Genomic DNA, 23,398 nt, shown 5'->3' with positions numbered 1-23,398 from the left:
TTATTCAACTTCCTGGTTAGATTTTCTCCTTTTGATCTAACATTTTATATTTTTTTCTTTCTAACATTACTATGCCTGCTCAAAACAATCATCATGAGACTAAACATAGGTCAAAGGCTTTGCTGGCTTCACTGAGACTTCCTTTGTCAATGCAATGAACATCAACCTCTTTACCTTATCTTCAAGGACACTCTACAGACAAGGGCAAAAGACAGCAACATTCTTCTGCAAAACATCAAAAAACTATACACAAAGTTCAAATCACCCTCACTACATATGTGTTTTCATATTTCCTACTAGGACGGCCCAGTAAGTTCCACTTAATTCATATACTGATCCAAAGTCTAAAAACCCACATTGCTCCATAAAAGAAAACAAAAAAACAACAGTCAGGCCTATCATAGCAATACATAAGTCTGGGGGTACCAACTTCTGTCTTAGATAGAATTTCCATTGCTAAGAAGAGACATTGTAACCAAGGCAACTGTATTAAAGGCAAATATTTAATTGGGCCTGGCTTACACTTTCAAATGTTTATTCCATTGCCATCATAGCAGGAATGTCAGCATGCAGGCAGCCATGATGCTGGAGAAGGAGCTGAGAGTTCTGCATCCTCATGTGAAGGCATTCAGGAAGAGACTGTCTTCCAGGCAAGTGGTAGGAGGGTCTGTTTTGTACTGGCCTGAGCTCCAAAGATCACCAAAACAGTAATTCAATTTCTTCAAAAAGGTAACATCTCCCTCAAGGCACATCTCTTAATATTGCTACTTCTTAGGGTCAAGCATATTTAAATCACCACAGTTTATTTCTACTATACTTTCTGGTATCTTTATAGAAGACTAAATTCTTTAGTAAGTAATCAATCCATTAAAGCCTTTGTGTATCACAGTAGTGTTTGGCACCTTCAATAATATCAAAAGTCATCTGTGACTGAAATAAGTTGTATGACTCTTATCCAACACACAGTCATTGAGTTTCTCGGGATTATTTATTATGTGAAAAATATGTGACAAGTGTCAACAATCATTTCAAACTTTACAGAGATATGCACAGGCCTTTACCACATTCATTACATTTCTTAAATTTTCTCTAAAGCGTGTGTTCCTTTAAGTATTTGGAGAGGACAGTGACATGCAAAGGCTTTAATCACATTGACTACATTCATAAGGTTTCACTCTGCACATTTTGTTTTGTGTATTCAGAGATGACTGTGTCCTTGGAAAGGCTTTACCTCATTCATGACATTCAGTTTCTCTCCAGTACGTGTTCTTTTATGTAATGGGTGATGACTGTGTCGTGCAAGGGCTTAAACACCTTGATTACGTTGAGTCACCTCTCTTGAATGTGTCCTATCATGTAATCACAGATAAAAGTGAATTGCCAAGATTTTTACCACAGTGATTACGTTAATAAAGGTTCTCTCCACTGTGATTTCTGTTGTGTTAATATTCAAGCAGGTTTCTCTCTTGCATGTAATCATTCCTGTCACTGCAGATGACTGAACTTGCAAATGCTTTACCACATTGATTTACATTGGTAAAGTTTCTCTCCTGTACATGTTTTTTATAATAATGGAGATTCTTAAGGTTCTGAAAAGTCCTTTACCACATTGATTACATTCATGAAGTGTCTTTCCAGTATAAAATCATTAATGTTTTACAGACTAGTGGACATGCAAATGCTTTAACACAAAGATAACATTCATAGTTTTTCTCCAATATGGGTTCTTGTATAAGTGTTAGGAGGAAAAAAAACTTCATGGAAAGGCTTTACCACCTTGACTATATTCATGAGGTTTCGCTCCACTATGTGTTCTTTTATGTTTTGGAGATGACTGGATTTTGCAAAGGTTTTACCACATTTATTACAATCATAAGGTTTCTCTTGAGTATGTGTTCTTTTATGATATCGGAGACCATTGTGACATAAAAAAGCTTTACCACATTGATTACATTCATAAGGTTTCTCTCCAGTATGTGTCCTTTTATGGATTTGGAGACTACTGTGATGTGAAAAGGCTTTACCACATTGATTACATTCATAAGGTTTCTCTCCAGTATGTGTCCTTTTATGGATTTGGAGACTACTGTGAAATGAAAAGGCTTTACCACATTGACTACATTCATGAGGTTTCTCTCCAGTATGTGTTCTTTTATGTCTTTGGAGATGACTGTGACATGAAAAGGCTTTACCACATTCATTACATTCATAAGGTTTTCTCTCCAGTATGTGTTCTTTTATGTCTTTGGAGATTACTGTGACGTGAAAAGGCTTTACCACATTGGTTACATTCATGTGGTTTCTCTCCAGTATGACTTCTTTCATGCCTGCAACAATAATGGACACATGTGAAAGCTTTACCACATTCATTAACCTGATCAATCATTTTATTAATACAAATAAATTATGCAGTTGGTGTAATATAAAGAGCACTCAGATCTTAAAGTTTTATCACTTTGATGTTCATGGTTGTACTTGCTCACTGTGGGTAGCTTTACCTCTTTGAAAACATTTGTGATGGTAAGAGCATTTATTACATGCCTCACATTTTTAACATCTTTTTACTATATGAGATTTCTGTATGAATATTTCACATGTCTGAAGATATCAGGGCATTAAAACACTGATTGCTTTCTTAGTTTTTCCTATAGTGTGAATCACACCACTGTAGCACTGTGAGTGAGATAAACAGAAGAACTTTCCAAACTTCTAGTACACATAAAGATTTTCTGCAGTGTGATGTTGCGGATGTTCTCAGGAAAGTCAGAAAACCAATGAATTGCAAATGTCTATCTTATTCAGAAAGTCTACCAAAGGCAGAATACTACATATCTTCTCATTGTTCTGATCTACATAGAGGTACGCTGTTACTTTTAGTATCTCTATGCTCACATGGTTTCATCATTCTAAGAACTGATACGCCCATTAAAAAATAAGAACAAATGGAAGGTTTCTACATTGAATTCACACACATTTACTTTTAGTTCATATCAGACATGATTAATGATTTTCCACCACAACATTCTTGACTCTCATAAACTGACCTCACAATAAACTTAAAGTTTCACTACAAGTATATGAGTATCACCAACTTTATTATGGAGTATTTTCTTATTAGAAAGTTATGGATACATGTTTATCACTGATCAATATGCAACATCTAAATATTATGGAGACTATACAAATTGGTAGTTTCCACAACATTGTTCTAATTGAGATACAAATCAAATAAAGGAATCGCTTAAGGCATTGTTTCCTTCTCTTCTTTCTTACAGAAATGCCTTGCAAACAGAAATCACATAACTGACATTGAAGGTACACAGTTTGGGAGAATATTATAATCATAGCTACAATAAAAGGACTGCTATTTTACACACTTGTTTTCCTTTAGAACTTCCAGATCATAGTAAAATTTCCTCACAGGCATATTTGTATCAGTTTAGACATTAAAATTACCTTTCCATGACTTCTAGAAGTTTGATTTTGTTCTTCAATATGATGATCTTCCAAATTATAGCCTAAAACATGGTACCAGAAAATAAATGATATGGTAATTGGAATCAGGTAAAATTCAAGTTACTCTAAATTTTCACAGCAATGAACCTGATTTATTCAACTCAATATTACTTGTTCTCTATTGAAATAAGAGATGATTGTCAGTAATGCAGAAACATTTTTTTCCTTATATTGAGAAGCAAAGAAAATTCAGTCTTACCTGTAGCAGTGAGGTTCCAGTAGTTCTCAAGCATCACATCTTTGTAGAGATTATCTGGGAAGGATCCAGGAAATTCCACTCTTCTGCAGTGAAGTTCAGATGCACATCATCGAAACTCACTGCTTCCTGAAATATAAGATACATGTGTACAACACAAAGCCTGATACTGACACCACTACAAATTAAATGTATGCTTACTGGACAATTTAATCATATAATTCAGGTGAATTCCTCCACTTATTTGCTGACACAATGAATTATTATCACCATGTCAATTTAGAAGGAAGTTGAAATATAAGCTTCACCTGTTTCAATCCTGAACTCTTTGACATTGGATATAGATTTGCAACACAAATGACAATTGAGAAAGATTTACAAGAGGGAAACAGATCAACTGTACTTAGCAAACACTTGAAAAACAATATGAACAATTACTAACTACAGAAATTATGGGCAAGTTATATATATTTCTCATGTCTTTAATCACAGAGTACAGGCAGGTGTATGTCATTGAGGCTGGATGCCAACAAGGTCATGAAATGAGTTTCAGGACAGCAAAAGTTACATGTTAAGAACCTCACTCTGCTACAAAAATAAACCAGGAAACAAAAATGATAGAGAGAACTCACAATTCTTTACTGAAGTTCCTGCACAAGAATTATACATTCCCTACAGTTCTGTATTCATCTGGCATAAACATGAAGTGAATGAGTTTAAAACAGCAACATTAATTAAACTTTACTAAAAGGAAATGCATGTTTAAGGATTTAAAAATTGGACAGATAAAATATTAGTAATGTACATACTGATCAGAAATAAAGAATGTAGTCAGGAGTTATAGCTCAGGAGATGGAAGCTCGTGCTAGTCTTCCACATAATGGTGATCAATTTCTAGCATACACATGTGGACCAACACCTGCCCATTTCTTCAAAATCAGGAGTTCTGAGGCTATCTTCTGACAACAGTAAAGATGAGGCACACATGATACTCATATTCATGTACACAGTCATAATTCACTTATTTGTTCAAAAATTTCACAACAAACATAACAGGTACCAAAACATCATACACCTGCAATTCAATGAATCTGAAGCATCAGATAATATTGATGACATGAGCATAAGCAATCCAGAGGACATAGAATATAATTTATGCATATGGATAAATTTCAAAATTAAGATGTGGATGAAGAGCAGCACAAAAGCATGGTGCTTACTTTAACAAAAACATGTCAGGGGGCTTTATGTGCTTTCTATATCTACAATCAGAACAAGAAGTCCTTCACAGGGGAAATTTGGTCTAGAAAAACAAAAACAGAATGAATAAAGTTAAAAATATAAAACCACCAGGTTTGTAAAATAGCATAGCATTAAACAGCAAATGTGTGCACAGTATCTTATGTGATTTAGGGACAGAGTCCAAATGGGGAATGTATGGGAGCATGAGAAGAAAGCTGAAGGATCAGATTCAACCACAACACTGGAGACACCAAGAACAAAATTTATCCTGTCTAAGAGAAATGCAGAAGTAAAGCTGGAGCAGAGACTTAAGGAATGGCCAATGAAAACTCATTCAATTGGAGACACACATGGACAAGCTCCAATCCATGACATTATTAAGGATATTCTGTGATGCTCCCACACAGGAGCCTTACATAATTGTCCATTCAGAGGCTCCACCCAGCAGATGACTGAAGCAGAAGCAGAGATCCACAGTCAAACATTGCATAGACATTGGTAACTCTGATGGAAGAGTTGGAGGAAGGATTGAAGGTCCTGAAGAGGATAGGAACTCCACAGGAAGAACAACAGACTCAATTAACCTTGATTCTTGGGGACATTCAGAGACCTGAGCCACAAACAATAACACACACAGCCTGTGACAAAGGACCATGGCCCATAAGTAGCATATTGTGCAGCTCAGTCTTCATGATGGTCCTCCAACAACTGTAGCAGGAGCTGTCCCTAAAACTGCTGTCTGTCTTCGGAATCTGTTCCCTTAACTGGGCTGCCACATCTGGCCTCAGCTGAGAGAATCCACCTAACCCAATAGAGACTTGATACACCATCATGGATACCCAGGGGCCAACAACCTCTCAAAGGACAAACAGAAGATACAGGAGGGACTCTGTAGAGGCAGGTGACCTAGAGCAGCGTCTCCACTTAGTTCATTAGCCATTTTAATCATAAGAACTTGAAACTGAAAAGAATCCAGATGCCCCTTAACTAAAATATGAATATAGAAAATGTAGTTCATTTACAAAATGAAACATTATTCAGCTATAAAATACAAGGACATCATGAATTTTTCAGGCAATGGATACAGCTAGAAACTACCATCTCGATTGGGGTAACCCAGACGTAAAAGCACATGCATGTATATACTCACTTTACAAGTGAATAGTAATCATAAAATATAGGAAACCCACACTACACTCCATAGACACAAAGAAACTATACAAGAAAAAAGGCCAAATGAGCACAGTTTGAATATCACTCAGAAGGGGGAGTATAACATCATAGGAGGCATGATGGAAGAGAGAGAACTGCATGGGAGAGCAGATAAGAAGGGTAAATCAGGGAGAACCAGCAACAGGTGTGGTGAGAGACAAGAGAGGGCCAGAGAAGAAATGAATCAAAATCCTGCAGCTGGCTGGGAGAAGGGGGGTACATTTTAGGTTGTGTCAGAGACCATGAATTGGAGGGTGACAAGGAGACTATGGAGTTGATCATACCTGAGATGCATAGCATTGAGATATGGATGCTGAAGAGGCCACATCCTGAAGTCAGGCAGGACCCCCAATGGAGAGTTAAAGAAACCAACCAATCCAAAAACCTTTGTACCCAAAATTTGTCCTGTCCACAAGAATACAACTACAACATAGATTCTGTACAGCAGCCAAATAACCCTTTGATACCATTTGGTTGTTGTTCTAACTTGCTACTCTGCTACTGTGATTGAATCCTCTAAGCAAAACCATCTCAGGAAATAAGTGATTGTTGTACATGATTCTGTCAGATCACAGCCCATCATTTTGAAAGCTTAGATTAGAAACTGAAGGCAAAAAGCATGGACAAACACTATCTCCTGGCTTGCTCTCTTGCTTGGTCACTGTCTCAAGCTCAGCCTGCTCTCTCATCCAGCCCATGGACCTCTTGCTTAGGGATATTGCCCACCCTCGGTGAAGAGCCTTCCTAATCAATCATCAACACTATCTCTCACAGACATAGCACCCAGCCATTCTGATGAGGGCACACCCTCAATTTAGGCTCCTTCAGATGACTGTAGCTCTGAAATGCTGAGAACTGAAAACAATTATGACACAGACACAATAAGTGAGGAAGTTGGTACAACACAAAACTAATGAGCTAACCATATCAATTAACAGGAGCCCCTGACACTACAAGACGGTAGTTGGAGTTGTGTCTGAGCAAGAACAAAATAGAGAGGGCACCTGACTCAGAGCAGGGAAGGATACACTGGAATAGGGAGCTCAGAGGCTGTGCTGACCTGGGGTAAGCATCTTTAACCCTGGGTTCCCAGGCCAGTGCTACCAAAGAGGAGGCTAAAACAGCTGGAAGGTGGACAGAAAAGCAGATTGTTCCACAGACCTGGAAATGATCACCACAAAGGACAGGATCTCTGTCCCAAGGAAGATATGCTAAATTTGTGAGAATCGATGAAGAACGGACCTTCCATCTCATGACAGCTCCAAGTTCAAAACTACAGAGTCACATATGAACTGGGAAGAGGGTAGTTCAGGAGGTTGGAAATGAGGTCTTTGTCTTTCTACCCTGTAAAACAAGGTAGGCAGAGCCTGATTTTGCTCTGGATGCTGTCTCGAAGAGCTCTCTGTCATGGACTAGTCAATGGGTCTAAGTCCTGTTTTTAAGAAGGATTTAACCCAAGGTGTGGGGCTAGTAACTAAATCCATTATGATGGAGTCTGTCTCATTTCCTCAATGAGAGAATAACAAAGTGCCACACACAAAATAGACAGCCACAAGGGGGTGGTAAAGGCTACTCAGCAGATTTCTCCCATTGTATAAAGGAGACAATGAAGATAGGAAGGGAGCTGTGAGCCATGTAGCAGGGTACTAAGTAGGCTTTAACCGTCCCAATTTTTTTTTCTTTTGGATATTTTATTTACATTTCAGATGCCATCCACTTTCCCCATTTCCCCTCCCTAGAAAACCCCTATTCCATGCCCACTTTCCCTTTTTTGCTTTTATACAGTTTTTTTCAAAATGTTAATCAAAGGCTTTATAAGTTTGGTAATGCTCAATCAGAAGTGTAACCCAGCTGGGCAATGGTTGTGCATGCCTTTAATCCCAGCACTTGGGAGGCAGAGACAGGTAGATTTCTGAGTATGAGGCCAGCCTGGTCTACTGAGTGAGTTCCAAGACAGCCAGGGCTACACAGAGAAACCCTGTCTCAAAAAATCCAAAATAAAGAAGTGTAAACCCAATACCCAACCTAGATATATAAACTATCTTTGGCTGGTGGAGACACATGAACATCTGCCTCCATGTCTTCCCTCTTTCTCTTTCTTTCTCCCATCACCTAACTTTTCCTCTCCTTCTCTTCCTCTCAGTACTCCTCCTACCTTAGCTCCTCCTACATATCACCCTTCCTGTTAAAATAAAACATTTCTCTCAAAGTACAATTAGAACATAATTATTTCTAATTGTACCAGTGAGGTACAAGATAGTCCTAATACCTAGTCCATCATTTTGTTGACTAACCAAAACCTCTGTCATCTCTCCTAACTAAAGCACTTAGTTTCTAAACCTGGCTTTTTCTTGGCTTTAGAATGAATGTCAGCTGAAAACCATCCCAAAATTAAGACCATGGGCCACACCATCCCCTACACCAGGCTTTGAAACATCTTCCAAGCCCTTTGTGGCTTCAATGCTCCAGTGCATCCACTATACTGTGCTTCCACATTCACTTTAGTCATCTCCCTTTACAAATACTCAAGAAAAATCTAAAACCCAAGGTACACAGACACAAATCTGACAGATAAGCCACTCTGACACAAAGAACAATGACACATCAGGATTCACTGGGATTCCTGAGGGTTTCCGGGTTCCAGTCCATGCACCAAGATGTTGTGCCCAACTCACTGGTACACCAATAACCACCAAGAACCTATTGCAATGCAAATAAACAAAGGTCTGTACTATGAGCTCAGTAACAAGGATTCTCCACAGTCAATCTCACATCAGGTCTGAACTGAGAGGCCAAGTCTAGGGGTGCTGAGTATTTATTGCAGCTACAACAAGATTGGGACATTAACATACAGGTCAGCAAACTTATTTTTTTTTAGAAATGGCATGTCTGTTATAATTTGCAAGAACCAAATAAGGAGACAAAACCATCTGACAACTATGATGGGTAGGTTAACATTTTTTCCTCTTTAAGGTTTATTAGTTATCTATACGTAGCTAAACCCTGCTGTTGTACCTTGAATGGCTGTTGATAAGTGTGTTTAGTCATAAGATGTTTGCCCAAGTGGACTTTGTGCAATCTCAAAAACGGAGTTGGTTGGACTTCACAAACTCATCTTTTTGACTAAGCCGCTTATTATCAAAAGATACTACTGTTTTACCTGCAAGCCATTCCTGACAGTAGAACAGGTACTTTATCCAAAGACCTACCTCACTGTCTGTTACTGCAAACACTAATATCAGTTTGAGCGTACAACTGGCACACAATACAGTGGCCATCACCATTGGAAAATAATATTAGTGAAAATTACCCCTCCTATTGTGCATGCCTCCTAAAGACACTGCAGACAATCCCACTTGCCCTTCCTTTCCTGCCTCATCCCTGTAATCATAGCCCCCACTTGGGCAGACAGTTCCTGTTCACTCCACATGTGATGCCTGAAAGGACACAAGGTAAACTTTCCATAGATCTACCACAATATTTGTTATCCAAAATGCAATTTTCACAGTTGCCTCTAGTACTGTACTAAACACCAGAAGCAGGTTAATCTTGTTAATGACCAAAGTCTCCTTGTAGATTACTAAGTACATCTCTTCCTGCACACCTCTTCTCCCAGATTTCAACATTAGCAAGCATTCTCCTTTGGAACATAACAAACAAACAGATCAGTAAAAGAGGCAGCACTCAGCCAAGGCTCTCTGCAAATCCGTACATTGAACAATAAATCAGTCACAAAAACTCCCACCAAAATAAGTCTGGAAAATTTATCAGTGAAATCATAACTGAAAAATTTCTTAAAGTAAAGAGGAAGATGACTATTAAGGTACAAGAAACATCCAAACTGCCAAATAAATTGGGAAAAAGTCTCTTTGCCACATAATATCAAACCCTAAACATATAAAGTCAAAGAAATATAAAAAACTGCAATAGAAAAAAATTAACAAAAACTAAACAAAAAACAAAGTAACATATAAAAGCAGATCTATTAGGTTTAGACCTGTCTTCTTAATGTATACTATAAAAGACAAAAGGATTTGGACACATGTGCTGCAGAGTCCAAAGAAACCACTTGTGTTTCTAGAAGAAAACAACTGGTCCAAATGTTTTGTGCAGATTCAGAATCAGTCATGACAGTGAAGTTACTCAGAGGTACACCTCCTGATCTAACACATGAGGGGCATCACCAGGGACCTCACAGGTGGTCACATCTGGCTGATGCTTCCCATGCAGCTCTGGAGAGGACCCAGCACCCAGCTCCCTCTGCTTAGCTGCCTGCCCTACCCATTGTGGGCAGTGATCCTGTGCTCACCCATGACTCGATTTCAGAGCTTCCCTGAGGTCTCCACACAGGCATCCACAGCAGAGATCAGAGCAGGGCACAGATGACCACTCAAGCCTGCACAACCAACTCGAACTAGCAGAATGATATCAGGAAGAACCCGCCTCCTTGTCTGATTGCAGGTCTGCTTGGAAAGCATTGATTGGCCAGTGGGCCTTACCACTCCTCAAGTTTAAAGTGTGCTTCCAGAGTCAGGGTCACATCTTCTCCAGAGCTCAGGAGGGGTTTACACCCAATTAGCATTTGTTTCTGTCTTCAAAGAGGAATTTCACACCACCCAGCCCTGGGGGGAACCCACCATTCCAGCTCTGGCTGTTCTGCTGCCTGCTGTTCTGTCTCAAGAACAATGATCCTGCAGTTACCAGGACCTGACTCCAGACCTTGCCTGGGCTTCCTCCACAGCACTTGCCTTCTTCTTCCTGTAATCAGCTGAACAGCTTCATTGCCCAGTACTCAGTGTGCAGTGGAGGTATCAATTTGACCCACGAGTGGAAGGATTTCCCAGATATTTCTTAGCTTTCTGTCTAAACTCCACCCCAGTTACCTGGCAACAGCCAGGTATGCCTCCCCCCCCCCACAGTTACCTGGCAACAGCCTGATCCCTGTATAGGTGGCTGCTTGCCCCTCCCTCCTCTTTTGATCCCTTGAGCCTTTTGTTCTCTTTCTCTTGCTCTCTTGGGCTCTTCCTTCCCCTCTCTCTGCAACATGCTCATGCCTAGCCTCCTACTCTCTACTCTCTGGCTCTCTCTGCATTTCTCTTCCTCTCCTACCTTCTTAACTCCCCTCCCCATAGCCTCATAAACTATATTTTATACTATACAGTCTTGTGGCAGGTTCCTCAGGGGTAAGAGCTGTCTCAGCATGAGGCATGGTCCCTCCTGGGGAAAAATATCTCAGCAGGAGGCATGAGCCTTCTGCTACATCCCCTTCCCCTGCTGGGAGCCAAAACCCCCTTCTACCTGAGAGCAAATGTCAGTTAAGTAAACAACCTGAGTTAAGGAATACTTTATTTATTGCCCTTTTGCCAGGGAGGAAATATTAATCAGATAAGCAACTCAAGCTGAGAAATGTTTTAATTGCCTTCTTGCTTATGAGAAGATATTTAGATAAGTAATTTGTGCTAGGAATTCTTGTGGGCTTAGAGACCTCTGCAATTATGGGATGACCCTGGACTCTGACTGTCAGATGACCCTCCTGCCTGCTTGCCTTTATAAAGGCAACCTGAACAATAAAATTTAAGCACTAGATCAGACATTCAGACTGGTGCTTCTTCCTTGTGTCTCTTGTCTCTTCATTCTTTGCCCCCTTCTCTGAGGTCTCATCCAAATCCCCATGGGGTGGGGCATTCCCCCACACCTTCCTATACACCCATAAAACACATTCCATCTCTCTTTAAAGAGAGGTAACTATGGGGAGGAGAATACCTGGTTCTCACCAGGTAAATGTGAGGTAGAGTTTTAGACAGAATGATAACACCATTAACATTAAAGAGGGATTTTAGGAAACAAAAGTCTAGTTTTGTGGCTTCATGGTGGACTCAGGGAAACTGCAGCTTCCTTCCACCAGATGACAGGTATCAGTCAACCCTAAATAAAAGCCAGAATCATAAGGGAAACACAGTTGAGCACTCTTGGTAGCCAGCACATCTTTATTAGTGGAAAAGTGAAGAAAAACAACAGTTGTATTAGTAAACATTTTGTAGATAAACATATCTCAAATCATAGAGAGAATAAATCTTTGTATATAGAAAGGCTATTGAATAGAATGTCCCAATAAAGGCTGTTGGACAAGGTAAATTAGAAAACTCAAGGGCTGGTTAATTTCATGTTGCAGGATATTACAGCTGATCTTCAGTGAATACCAGAATTCTGAAGAAATAAGTACTTACTAATACCAGTTTTAAAACACAAATAAACAAACAAAACACCTTTGTTTTGTAAAAAAGTAGGGCAAATACTAAAAACAAAACCAAAAACACCACCTGTCCAATGTCCTTTATATATGTAGGTTGTCAAAAGAATCAGTAGCCAGATTAAAGGTGGATCTGAACATCTAAAAAGGGCAAGATTAATAAAGGGTTCTCACTTCAAAAGTTGTAATTAAGAAATATGCCCCACAGCAAGCAGGGTTTGAGTTAGGATTAGGTGATTATACAGCCATATTTTAAAATTAAAGATGTGGATGAAGAGGTGCACAGAAGCATGTGCTTATTTTATTGTATTGATATTGATAGAGTCAATGCATAGGAAATGTGGCAATACCTCGGTGTTACAATAGCTTTAGCATTGGTAATAATATATTGTTTGTTGTGCATTATTAAAGAGCAATTAAATATCAAACCTCTGTCTCTGGCATAATCTCTCTCCTCTCAGGGAACTGACCATCTCACAGTCAATCCTGTATATGATTCCTGAGTGCAGAGGACCTGTCCCTCCTCTTCCATGGGGACATTAAACCCTTATCACAACCTGCTCATGACAGATAACATACTGGGCTCAAGACAGCTTGTTTGTTGTTTTAATCCTCTACCTCTTCTACTACTAGAACCTTTAAAATTTTAAGGTTTAATGTATTTTCATAATATTAATTCTTAACACAGTTCACAACTGAAGTGACCCATTGGTTTAAAATTTTTTTGTTTGTTTATGTTTTGTTTGTTTAAACTAATGTAAGTTTTAAGCCTACAATGTAAATTGGCTCCTGAAGGTTGCAGAATGCCACAGTTGGCAGCTCCAGTCACTAAGAACTTCAGAAATGATTACCTCAACCTTATTATATTCTGAAAGTGTTTTTCTTCTTTAAATGTGTTTGTGACAAGCTGAACTCCTCATTATCTATTTGCCCAAAGTAGCAGTAAATCTGTCTGAGATTCCATTCACCACAAATTGAGTGGACCAAGGCTGGGACTTCTCAGAGCTGTCAGCTTGAGCTGGACCTGTGCTGCTTCTTAGGCAGAGTGTATACACATCAACACCTTACCTGGTATTGGACAGCAGAGTCAAGTTCTTTTGTATCCTTGAATCCAGACAACTGGCTACATGACCAAAGATGACCTTGAACTCTCGATTCTCCTACATCTGGGACCCCCAATTGTTGAGATTACAGTCATGTAGAGCCACTGAACAATTTCATGCTTTCTTCACTTGAAGATGAAGTAAATAAGAGTAGAAGTAATACTTTCCCAACTCTTATTTTCCAACAGAAAATGTGATTTAAAAATAAATGATCCAGGTGGTGGTGGCGCACGCCTTTAATCCTAGCACTTGTGAGGCAGAGACAGGCGGTTTTCTGAGTTCCAGGCCAGCGTGGTCTAAGGAGTGAGTTCCAGGACAGCCAGGAGTACACAGAGAAACCCTGTCTCAGAAAAAAAAAAATGACACTTCAGGTAACCACTATTTAACGAACAACCATCTAACTTTGTATTTTACAGGTATATTTCATTCCTCTCAGGACTATTAGGCTTATCTTTCTTAATAGAATGAAGGACAGATAACATTGCATTGAGTGCATGCTTTTCCAAACATTTTCTTTTCTTTTTTTCTTTTCTATTCTTTTATTTTCTTTTCTAGTTTGTTTGTTTATTTTGAGACAGGGTTTCTCTGTATAGCCCTGGCTGTCCTGGAACTCACTCTCTAGACCAGGCTGGGCTGGAACTCTGCCTCTGCCTCCCAAGTGCTGAGATTAAAGGTGTGCACCACCACTGCCTGACCCAAACATTTTCAAGTGCCAGGCCTGGTGCATTTCTTGTCATTCATGTCATCATCTGCCAGTATTATCAGGGCACATAGCAGCTCTGGGGAGGAGAAAACTAGCAAGCTCTGCTGGCATATGAGAGCTACTTGCTTTGTTATATCAGTCATGTTGAACTCTTTGGGAGATGGAAGGACAGTTAAAACTTTTGGTGAATGTCTCTTAGTACATTGACCCTGAATGCATATGTCAAGTTTTGGTACAGAGGTGCTACAATAGACACCTTGTCTAATTCCAAGCCTAGGCTGCTACTTGGATGTTTTTTGCCACATGTATCAAGACAACATTTGTCTGAGGTTGCTGGTTAGAATTCCTTTCTCCTGATGTGGTCCTTCAGTATATCACATGATGATGATGACTGCTGCAACCCCAAGACTAAAGAATCAAATCCATCATTTTGGGTAGCCCCATTTTCCTGTCACCTGCAATGCTCTTGATTCATAGTTCCATAGTAGAGTTTTTGCCTGAAAGGTTTAAACTCTAGGATTGCAAAAATTTGGTATGTTTTTTCATATCTTTGAGAATTAGAATCAGGAGAATCAGAAGTTCAAGGACACCCTCAGCTGTACAAAATTCTAAGCTGAGCCTTAGTTATGTGAGACCTTATCCCAAACAAACACAGCAAGACTGAAATAGACCATCAGTATACAGATACAAGAATAAGAATGCACTGGTTTCTGTGTGTAGAATGTTAAACACAGAAGAAAAGGAAAGCCTGTCTCATTTAAGTACTGCTGCATGTGGAGTAGTGGCCACTCTCCAGGGAGCCTACCTGTGTGAACTGTGAGGACACAGTGTTCTTTTCTTTAGTTTGTAAATGAAAGATCAGATATGTGTCACACAGCAAGTTAGCAGGAGCTAGACACTGGACCCTTCACCTCATGACTTTTTTTTTCCCACCTGCCAATAAGTTGAAGCCCATGTTTGTATATTTTGGGAAATACCTTCAGACTCATCATTAGGGAGGTTGAGGCATTCTCTTTCAGTTTGTATTCTGGTCTGGAGTTTGTGTTCCAGATTTCAAAAAGCTGTTGGACATGCAGGTGATGACATCATCAACATTTTTTATCCTGTGCTCTGGCTTGCATTTGCTTCCATTTGAGGTAAATAGGAGGTTAAATATCCAATTTTCAGACTCCATTTTTTTAATCAATAAAAACCAAATTTTATAATGTCTGTTTTGTGTAAACTCTTCCCTGAAGTGATCCAATAGCTAGCACATCTCTAATTTTATATTTTTTTATTTTATAATCATCAGATAAGACATATTAATGTATTAGTTGTAGCTCTTCAGAACTGCTCAAAAAATTACTTGTTAAGCCTCTGTACATGTGGAAGCCAAAGTATACCCCTGTCAGAGTCCAAAGAGTAAAGCTGTAGAGTTTTTGCCTTTTTTCCAAGGGAGCACAGCAGAGTGACGCAGCTGCACAGTCACTCAGAGGATGGGGGCGGGGCGCTAGAGAAGCCTGGTGGGGGGAGGAGCGGGGCGGGGCCCCTGTGGAGGCGTGAGTCTGTGCCTCAACTGAGGAAGCAAGGGCTGCAGCGCGGTGCAGACGGTGCTGCTCAGAGCCCTGCTGACTGGTTACCTTCTCCGGCGTCCTCCCGGCTGCGGTGAGGGCACTGAGTGGCGGCGGCAACACAGAGGCCCAGGTATGGTGTGTTGAGGTGGCATGGAAGGTGAGCGACCCCGTGGGCGCCGGTGGGTCTGGGAATTGCGGGGAGCCTGGAGGCCTCGGTCCACGCTCCCCGCGCACCTCAGGCTGCCGAATTGTGTAACCAGGACCCCCCCCCCCGTTCCCTCTCCGCCACAGTACGTCCACCCCAGCTCTGCTGCCTGCACTGCGTGGTTCACCGACCTGTGTGCCCACGGGCCTGCCTCTGAGTCCCCGAGAGACAGTGTCGCAAGTCACTCTTTCCTCCAGCGCTGGTGCAACCCGGGCCATTCATTCCCTGTATGCGAGCATCTGCTCCCCCAGCTTTTGCAGATCAGGGCAGGGGCGCCAGGGACCTGCGCTGTGGTTCTCCAGCTTCCTCTCGCTGCTCACCTCCAGTGTATGGTTTCTCTTCTGCCTTGCATAGTTTCCATGAATAAAAACCAAAATAAGTCACAGGGTAAGTTAAGCAAAATATTGGGAAAAAAAGCCACCAAAAATACTTTTTACTTCTTTTCTAGTAACAACAATGCCAATTGATACAATGTGGGTATTCATAGATATTTAGAAATGTAATTTTCTTTGAACAGAACTTGAGAGTATGAGAAAAGTTATTATTGAGAGACAAGTTGTAGGTTCTTTTAATATCTCATCTCCTTGTAAACCTTATACAAAAGCAAGTCTTAAGTTCTAGTGTCATCTTCCTTAGATTGTGGGATTAGTGCTGTCATTTGGTGTCCTTACTTTGCTTGCTGTGCCTCACATAATAAGAATGATCTTTTCCAAGTTCTTTTGAAAAAGAACTTGGATTGAACTTTTTGTGCTCAAAATCTTCAAAAAGCTCTGAGTTAAGTACAGGATTGAATTTAAGCTCCTTCTCCCTGCCATCAGGGAAGCTGCCAGCTTACCCTTAGCCTTACCCTGTGACTCTCACTATTGGGCTTCAGGATGCTACCCAGGCAGATACACTGGACACCTCTTCTGGCTGGTAGTAATTGTTTTTGTCTTCTATTGCTGTTCTTTACTTGAGAGAACTCCTGATTCCTAAAATAGAAGCTGCTCTCTCTCTTTTTGCTTTTTGACTTTTTTGTTTAGTATTAAATTAAATATTTTTCTCATTTGTATTTATTATTAGATACACTTTTCACTTGTTAATTATTCCCATTAGAATTTGTGGCTCTCCTCTCCCTAACTACAGGGTACAGATCCATTAGATTATTTATAATTTTATCCCTAGAACTTAGAACTGTGCCTGGTACCTAATAGGCTCTTGGTAAAAATTTCTAACTAAATGGATCCTGTAGTTGATTTGAACATGTGACTTCTTCAGTCCAGATCCTGCCGGCCACCATTTACTGATTTCATGAGCCTGGACTGGTTAATGAAGTCTGCTGCTTCATTTTTTCACCTGTATATGAGACTATAGTATTACCTACTTCATAGCATTATAGTGAGGAATTGAGCTAATACATGCTAAAGAACATAGGTCTGAGTTTTCTATGCTGTGTGTAGAGGCCCTAGGACTATGCCCAATGTCTTCCACTGCTCTCTACATTAATATTAAAGTCAAGCACTGAACCTGGTCTTGCCATTTTGGCTGGACTGGCTGACTCCTAGGATCTGTGTCTTGTCAAAGTGTTGGAGTTGGATAGAAACAGGCAGCAATGCAGCAGATTTCATGTGGATAAGAGTCTGAACTGAGGCCCTCCTGATGGCAGAGCAGCACTGCACTTATTGAGCACCTCCTTAACCCTTAAAATCAAACAAGCAGACAACCCACACTTTCAAAAATGTTGTTTCTTTTTTGATGCAGGGTTTTTCTATGAAGCCCTGCCTCTTACTGAGTAGCCTATAGATCAGGCTGGTTTCAAAGTCAAGTGATCTGCTTACCTACCTCTGCATCCACAGTGCTGGGATAAAAAGTGTGTTACCATTGCCTGTCTTCTGACAACATTTTTTTATTGCCATATGATAAAATAGAATTCGTCTTTATATTGTTTTTGAGTGAAAGTTTGTTGCCTACCAATTTGATTTTCTAAATAGTTTCTCTGCATGTCTAGAATACAATAAAAAGTGCTGAGTGTGAGAAAGCCACCAGAGTGGCTTTCCTAGGTTTTGCTTTGATGTTCTACTGGAAATACAATTGTGGTGATGGATGAAGTTACTGGGCTTTCTTGTTTCCAGACAGGAAAACCTGGAAGATCTCCGGGCAGTCTGTTTTTTGAAGTGTTCAGAAATGAGAGGTGTTTTATCCTCTGTAGTGTGATGTTTTCTACCAGTTTGTACAAGGAGTTTTTCCTACATGTCATATTTTGGTTACATAGTTACCTTTGCTCTCCCTTTTTTTTTTTTTCTTTCTTTCCTTTTTTTTTTTTTTTTTTTTGAGACAGGGTTTCTCTTTATATCCCTGGTTGTCCTGGAATTCTGTAGACAAGGCTGGCCTCAAACTCAGATATCCACCTGCCTCTGCCTCCCAAATGCTGGGATTAAAGGCCTGCACCACCACCGCCCGGCTTGCTCTCCTTTTTTTTTAATGTGTTGGTTTTTTTGTATCATTTATGAAACCTAAACTAAAAATATTTAGTAATAAAAACTTTGAGATTATGTATCAAAATATTCTTAAAAACTCATAGTTCTTCCTATAGTTATTATATCTCTGTAATACTAGATATTTTAATTCGCATTTATTTTTGGCAAATGGCTTTTATAATTCCTTTTATATTTCGGCCTCAACTTTAAGTCAGGATTCTAAGCGTGTGCTTGACACTTAAAAATGAAAGTGAAACACCGCTGTCTTTTTAACATTTGTTCCAAAATTTAATAATAATTGGTAAATTACAATGTATGGGCTATGTTCCAGAACTTTTTGCTAAGTGGTTTCCCATTTAATATTCAAAAGCACCGTATAAATATGGCACACTCAGAAACAGGTTTGTAGAGATAATAGTATTTGCTTGGGTCACATGGTACAAAGGAACCAGGATATTTACTTACTTCTCTTTGACTCATGACCCAGGTCCTAACTCTTTTGTGAGCTACATTTTAAAAGGACAAAGTTTTCCATATATTTGTAAGTGCATGTTCCTCCAAATTACAAGCACTTTTTCATTATTTCTGCTAAGAAGATGTTGTCTGATTCATGAAGCTGTAGTCACAGGTGTTTGCAGGATGCTGGGATTTGGACTCCAGGCTGCATGAGCAGCAAGTTTTTTTTTTTTTTTTAACCTGGAACCAATCTGTCTAGTCCCCAGAACTGTAGTTTATAAAGCATTTAATATAGATTTAAAAGTGGACATTAAGGGAGGAGAAACACATGCTAGCATGATAGGCATGAGAAAAGAAAAGGTAGATGTGGGGAACAAGCTATGTCAACCTGTGCCCTTCCCCCACGCTGCCAACCCATCCTAGTTGAGCTGGCTGGAACATGCTGTTTACCACTAGAGATCCGAATAACAAAGGACCTGGGAAGCTGGCTGCATTGGAGACCTGAAGTCGGCCACCTGAGTTGAGTTGAATGGACTGCCTGCTGAGCTCGCTCCTTACACTTGGGGCCCAGGATTAAGGATGCACACCCCTCACCTACCCTGCTGAGCTATCCTTGACACCTCCCAGACTGCTATCTCCTTGCCCAGCCCCTGAGCTACACGGAGAAGAGACTCTGGGGAGTGGGGCTTCCCTTTCCCTTTATATCTGAAAGCCAATTATTAAATTTAAGCCTTGATCAGAGAACTTTGTCTTGGCTTTGTCTCTTCTCACCATCTGTCCCTTTCATTCCCAGGCCCCCCTTTCAGGTGAACCCAGTTGTCTTGTGGGCGCAGGGCAGCTACATCAAATAAAGACAAGTGAGTCTGAGTCAAGAAGAGATGATGGGAAAAACCTTTAATAAATAAATAAAGTAAGTAATTTATAATGACCTTATTTTATTCTGTGTATGTATGTCTATATGTGTGCGTGTGCATATATGGAGGTCAGAGGACAATGAGTAGGGAGATTGTCAGGCCACAGGGTTTCTGGTGATAGAACTTGGGTCCTGATGCTTAATGACAAGTGCTTTAACCCTCTTTAAAAATTACATTTATTGGAATGGAGAGATGGCTCAGCAGTTAAGAGAACTGAATGCTCTTCCAGAGGTCCTGAGTTCAATTCCCAGCAACCACATGATGGGTCACAACCATCTGTAATAAAATCTGATGTCCTTTTCTGGTATGTCTAAAAATAGCTATAGTATACTCATACAAATATAATAAATAAATCTTAAAAATTACATTTATTATTTTTATGTGTGTGTGTGTGCAGGAGTTGTGTGTATGTAGATGTTGTAGAAATTATTTAATCCCAACTCAGGGATTCTACCCTGCCTTTGGCCATTTAGTTCTCAGATAAAAGACACATACAACCTATATATTTACAATAAGCCTTAATTAGCATAAGAGCAGCTATTGATCCTCTAGCTGGCATGTCTCTATCCCAGCCAATAATCCCACTATATAATTTGTCATGTTTTGTCTAAGCTGCTTTTAACTCCAATTAGCCAACACACGTGGTCATTATTTTATGACTCATCTAACCCATGGCAGCTTCCTCCCTTTATCTTCTTTTCCCTTCCAGGTTCTTCTTTGATGCAGGGGAAGTCCTGGAATGGTAAAACCTACTTCTGTCTCTTCTGTCCAAGTATCAGGTATTGACTGTTGGCATCTCTATTCAGCAGTCGGAAATAATTTGGGGGCAACATCACATAGCATCACTTGGGTCTATGTGTGGACTCTCTTGTCTCTGGGACAGTCAGGCCTTGGGGGCCAGCAATTATATATAATACCTAGTGACAGACTAAACCTCAACAAGTGGACGTCAGGGGCATCTGGTAGGAGTCTGGTTTTTGTGTAGGTTCCAGGTATTGAACTGATTACAGATGTCCCTGGATTCCACTATACTTAATGTCCTCAGTTGTAAGTAACTAAGTAGAAAACTGATGGTTAAGGTAAGGGAAAAGGTACTGAGAAGAGAGATAGGACTTGGTCCAAACTAAGCTTATCTCACCTTATCCTGCAGTTGCCACAGGTTGCTTTCTCTGCATTTGTGTCACATCATGAGTTATGTCATGTGACTAAATGTGCACACCCATTAACTCATTGTATATTTGTTTTAGCTAACAAATATTTCTTGTAGCTCTAAGTGAAGGTAAGGTAGCACTTTACATCTGGATATGATTACAGTAATTGGATTGATTACACATCACTCAGGGGCAGTTGCACTTACTTATTTTGGTGCTTGGTGTGTTTGAGATAGGCTCTGGCTGCATAGCTAGCTAGCCTCTGTTGGCTTGAACTTAAAACAGATTTGTAGTTTGTTTTAAGGCTAAAGACTTATAAGTTAAGTTTTATCCTTTGCTTTATCTCCTTGAACATAGCATGGTTATCGAAAAGGCTAAAGTTCTCTATCCACTAATTTTGTTCTTAGGTGTCTCTCATTTGTATAGTTTGTTTCTTTGTGTCACAGTTGTATTTGTAAATTGACTGTAGAGTGAACAAAAGTGCTGTCAAGTGGTGGAATACAGTTGTTCTAGCCAGTTGCTTCTTACCAGGGTTACTTCAGTCCACTTCACAGATAAACTAATGTGAGGTTGTTGGTATCAGGCTCTGAACCCAGTGATATCACATTTAGGCAACCCCCACATTGTTGCCAAGGGCAACAGCCATACATTCCCAGAAGCCACCTGGCTACTTCACCTTTTACCTGGGAGAGGCTATGTCACCGCCCATATAAAACAGGCAGAACCCCCTGATCTCACGTCTTCTTCCCACTTCTTCTTCTCCCCCCCCCCACCATCTTTGCCTGAATAACTCCCCCCCCTTGGAATTGTTTGGTTTGGTGTTGTGTGTTCTAAGCTGTGTGCAGACTTCTAACAGAGGTGGCATTTGATTTCTGGGAAGCTTAATTTGTTTACTTCTAGTTTGTTCTTATTTCTAAGATACTAACAACCTACTACAGAGATCAGTATATTTGGAAGATTCTTAGACTCCTGTTCTCATTAACTTAGTATAGTGTTTGTTAAAAACATGGCCCACTTTTCAGACCCTCCTCTGGAGTTGACAGACTATCTACTCTCAGAGGGGAAAGAATCCCATTTGGGGAGAAGTGGCAGATGTTTGTAAATTTTGTTCTCCTCTTATTCTTAACTAATTTCCACTACTTGGGAGGTGTCTTTGCCTTGGGACAATTTTGTATAGAAAACGCAGTTTTAGTTTTTTATGGGATTTGCTTGGTTTTTTTTCAGTATTGACACCAAGCCCACTGCCTCTTGAATGGTAGGCAGTACTGCACCCCTGATCCATACCCATAGTCTTAGCATCTGTCTGAATGTCAGACCTATCTACCCTTATCACTCACACCATCAGTAAGAATTTTCTACTGACTTTTCTCAGCAGAAACCCTGGTGAGAAAAAGGTGATTTTAAATGAGTTATCAAATGAATTACTCTTTTATTTATTTATTTATTTATTTACTTACTTATTTTGGTTTTTCCGAGACAGGGTTTCTCTGTGTAGCCCTGGCTGTCCGGAAATTCACTCTGTAGACCAGGCTGGCCTCGAACTCAGAAATCCACATGCCTCTGCCTCCCGAGTGCTGGGATTAACATTTATTGATTATTGATTGGCATTGATTTTTGATCGTCATTCCATCACCGTTATCCCCTGCCTCTGCCTCCCTCCCGAGTGCTGGGATTAAAGGTGTGTACTACCCCTGCCCGGCTGAATTACTATATTTTTATTTCTTATTTATATATTCTTTATAACTGAGACTGTGTTCCTGTATTCTGGTCTTGAGCTCTTAAGCTTTCCCTGAACTCCTGATTCTCATTTGACCTCCCAGACACTGAAATTATAGGTGTACTACCTGCCTTTAAAGCTGAAGATATATTTGACTATTTGTAGAGAAATGGCATGAGGAGGCTGCTTCCAGCTTGCTGGCTTCCAGGCAACCTAGAGTCTTTGTCATTCTCAGCTGACTGAGACAGAGGAAGCTTATGTTCTCAAGCAGAGAATCCTGGTGTTCTGCCAAGTAGGCTGCAAACCTGAGGAAGCCCCCTTCCCATTCCTTTTCCCATGAGAGAGTAACTTAGTTTACAGTTTAATAGACATCATGATGGGAAGCAGTGCAGCAAGCAGCAGGCATGGCAGCTGGAGCAGAATGCTGAGAGCTCACATATTCAGCCACAAAGCAGGAAGCAGAGGGAGCAGACTGGATATGACAACAGTCTTCAACCTCTCAAAGCTCACCTCCTGGGACTTACTTCCTCCAGCAAGGCCATACCTGTTAATCCCTTCCAAACAGCACCACCAGCTGACAGGTGTCCAAATATCTGAGTCTGGGGGGCATTCTCATTCACGTGACTGCATATAGTTATATTTAATGGCTGGGACATACACATTAGCAGAATTCTCAAGTCATTTGCTTTTAAAAGGAGATATATAGATTCAGAGTTTGAACCAG

This window comes from Arvicanthis niloticus, chromosome Y, assembly GCF_011762505.2.
Source record: "Arvicanthis niloticus isolate mArvNil1 chromosome Y, mArvNil1.pat.X, whole genome shotgun sequence".
NCBI classification, from domain to species: domain Eukaryota; kingdom Metazoa; phylum Chordata; class Mammalia; order Rodentia; family Muridae; genus Arvicanthis; species Arvicanthis niloticus.
This window is presented reverse-complemented; position numbering follows the sequence as displayed.